The following is a 3,973-nucleotide window of genomic DNA, read 5'->3' on the forward strand; positions in this document are numbered from 1 at the left end:
TAATTGTAATGTTCACAAAATTAACAAAATACCTAGATAATTGATAATTCATACTTGTATCAGTAGACACTTTCAATCCCATTTCCAAGATGCTTAGTTCATTTCACTCTGATCTATTAAAAAACGCTAAAAACTCCTTCCCCGCCCAATTCGTGACCGATCTTCCAGAGTGGGTTGCGTCGTTTGACTAGAGAACAAGAATAAGAACAAGAAACAAATGGTATGCTGGCGGTTTCTGGCCAACGAACCGTGCCCAACTATTCACATGCGATACAGTTCTTGCTGGCGCAAGTGCCGGCAGCCAGGTGAATCGTCAATCCAGTCTAACCAATCGTCAAAATGATTGCAGAGTCCGCAGCTTCAGTGGTGGGCCCTGCGCTCAATATACGGATCTTTGGAAAAGTGGTTCCGCACATTCCATCCCAACTACAACTATGGGAACACCACGAGTAGTGCGTACACCTCAGGAGGAAGCTGCCTACCGCGAGCGTCAGCGAGAGTTGGCTGGTAAACAGGTTCGTCGTCGTAGGGCCGACCCCAAGCTGCGCGCCAGGGATGCCGAGTTTAAACGGCAGCGCCGGGGGTCCGATCCCGAAGGGCGCGCCTGAGACGCGGAAACACATCGGCAGTGCTTCACACACAGCTTCGCTGTTCGACCATCTTCACAGACTGGAAGGGGCTGTGATTTTTTTTTTCTTTCATCCGGCCACTGGGCTACCTCCACAAAAGGCGGTTGAGCGGAAGCGCTACGACGCGCGTCGTTGTGCCATACTACGTGCCTATCGTCGAGGCGACGGGATCTTTGAGAGTTTCTTTGAGTTCTTTGATAGTTTTTTATTGTGCATGATAATGAGATTTAAAATAGGGATTATACATACATACAGAGGGAGGTCCCATAGTCAACAGACTACAGGGGACTTCCCATGAGAAATGAGTAGGATATATAAATACAAAGCAGCTATATGCAAACACACAAGACGCCATATTAAGTTAGTCAGTAGCTAGCGCTGTAAAATATTTAATGACATAGTAATTATTCATATAATGATAATAATCAAATTGTTATATTAAGTGCAAAAATTTGCGAAGGTTTGATTTGAATGTGTTACAAGAGGTAACTGAGGAGGAAGTCAGAGAGGTTTGCGGAGAAATTCTTGAGAGGAGAGAGTGAGTGAGTGAGAAAGCTTTATTTCAAATCAGGACGACTCGCTTCCGGCGAGTTAGTGCGCTGGGGCACCCGCCAAGGTTACGGCCAAGAGTTCCTGCCTCTCGGTGGCTTCCTTGGCCCGCTAGACTGTCCAGAGTTGGTCTTCCAGGTTCGAGCTGAGCAACGCGGCCTGCCATCGTGCTCGGAGGCTGTCCATGGAGGCTTCGCTCGCATTTTCCTGTATAAGTCCCTGGCATTCCCATAGCATGTGTTCTAGAATGGCTTTGGTGCCACACACATTGCATCTATCTGTTGTGTATATGCCTGGAAAAATAGCGTGCATTAGTATCGGACTCTTGTATGATTTGGTTTGTAGTTGTCGCCACTGGACAGCTTGCCATCTAGGGAGCTGTGGATGGGGTGGTGGATAAGTGCATCTTTGCATCTTGTAATGGTTGGTGATGTCGTTGAACCTGGTCATTCTGTCTTCCTATTCCCATACTTCGGAGGGCTCTGTCGAGGGGTCTATGGTCGTCGCAGCTCGGAAAGTCAGTCCTCCAGCTACGTTGTGTGCCACCGCGTTAGGGTTGTTCTCTCCCGTTGAGTCGGTGGTGTGGGCTGGAATCTATAGGAGTTGGACGCACCTGTCTTCCCTTATTGGTTTGCCTTTTCTGAGTATGTTTAGCGCCTCAGCTGAGATCACGCCGTTCGCGAAGTTGCGTACTGCCTTCCGGGAATCGCTGATTATATAGTATGCGTTGGTTTGCGCTATGGATAACGCTATAGCCGCTTCCTCCGCCGTTTCCGTGCGTGTCGTGTTTATAGACAAGCTTGTGCAACATTGTCTGTTCTGGATAAGCCGTGCTGCGACAAAGCTCCGCTTGTGTTTCTAACGTGCATCGTCTACAAATAACGCGTCCTTGTTCCTTCCGTAGTTCTTGGCCATGTTCTTTGCCCTGCTTTTTCTCTTCTCCTCGTGGTGTACAGGATGCCTATCCTTGGGTAAGGGGGTACCGTGAGTTTGGCCCTTAGTTCCTAGGGTATGTCCCGTTTGTCTCCGTGTTGTGTGGGGTAGCGGATGCTTAATTTATCTAGGATGTGTGAGCCCGTCGTCGTCTTAGAGAGGCGTTCATCATCATCATCATCATCAGCCTGGTTACGCCCACTGCAGGGCAAAGGCCTCTCCCATACTTCTTCAACAACCCCAGTCATGTACTAATTGTGGCCATGTCGTCCCTGCAAACTTCTTAATCTCGTCCGCCCACCTAACTTTCTGCGGCCTCCTGCTACACTTCCCTTCCTTTGGAATCTAGTCCGTAACCCTTAATGACCATCGGTTATCTTCCCTCCTCATTACATGTCCTGCCCATGCCCATTTCTTTTTCTTGATTTCAACTAAGATGTCATTAACTCGCGTTTGTTCCCTCACCCAATCTGCTCTTTTGTTATCCCTTAACGTTACACCCATCATTTTTCTTTCCATAGCTCGTTGCGTCGTCCTCAATTTGAGTAGAACCCTTTTCGTAAGCCTCCAGGTTTCTGCCCCGTAGGTGAGTACAGGTAAGACACAGCTATTATACACTTTTCTTTTGAGGGATAATGGCAACCTGCTGTTCATGATCTGAGAATGCCTGCCAAACGCACCCTAGCCCATTCATATTCTTCTGATTATTTCCGTATCATGATCCGGATCCGCCGTCACTACCTGCCTTAAGTAGATGTATTCCCTTACCACTTCCAGTGCCTCGCTACCTATTGTAAATTGCTGTTCTCTTCCGAGACTGTTAAACATTACTTTAGTTTTCTGCAGATTAATTTTTAGACCCACTCTTCTGCTTTGCCTCTCCAGGTCAGTGAGCACGCATTGCAATTGGTCCCCTGAGTTACTAAGCAAGGCAATATCATCAGCGAATCGCAAGTTACTAAGGTATTCTCCATTAACTTTTATCCCCAATTCCTCCCAATCCAGGTCTCTGAATACCTCCTGTAAACACGCTGTGAATAGCATTGGAGAGATCGTATCTCCCTGCCTGACGCCTTTCTTTATTTGGATTTTGTTGCTTTCTTTATGGAGGATTACGGTGGCTGTGGAGCCGCTATAGATATCTTGCAATATTTTTAGATACGGCTCGTCTACACCCTGATTCCGTAATGCCTCCATGACTGCTGAGGTTTCGACAGAATCAGACGCTTTCTCATAATCAATGAAAGCTATATATAAGGGTTGGTTATATTCCGCACATTTCTCTATCACCTGATTGATAGTGTGAATATGGTCTATTGTTGAGTAGCCTTTACGGAATCCTGCCTGGTCCTTTGCTTGACAGAAGCCTAAGGTGTTCCTGATTCTATTTGCGATTACCTTAGTAAACAGTTTGTAGGCAACTGACAGTAAGCTGATCGGTCTATAATTTTTCAAGTCTTTGGCGTCCCCTTTCCTATGGATTAGGATTATGTTAGCGTTCTTCCAAGATTCCGGTACGCTTGAGGACATGAGGCATTGCGTATACAGGGTGGTCAGTTCCTCTAGAACAATCTGCCCACCATCCTTCAACAAATCTGCTGTTACCTGATCCTCCCCAGCTGCCGTCCCCCTTTGCATATCTCCCAAGGCTTTCTTTACTTCTTCCAGCGTTACCTGTGGGATTTCGAATTCCTCTAGACTATTTTCTCTTCCATTATCATCGTGGCTGCCACTGGTACTGTATAAATCTCTATAGAACTCCTCAGCCACTAGAACTATCTCATCCATATTAGTAATGATATTGCCGGCTTTGTCTCTTAACGCATACATCTGATTCTTGCCAATTCCTAATTTCTTCTTCA

The sequence above is a fragment of the Dermacentor andersoni genome, chromosome 2 (genome assembly GCF_023375885.2).
Source record: "Dermacentor andersoni chromosome 2, qqDerAnde1_hic_scaffold, whole genome shotgun sequence".
Lineage (NCBI taxonomy): Eukaryota > Metazoa > Arthropoda > Arachnida > Ixodida > Ixodidae > Dermacentor > Dermacentor andersoni.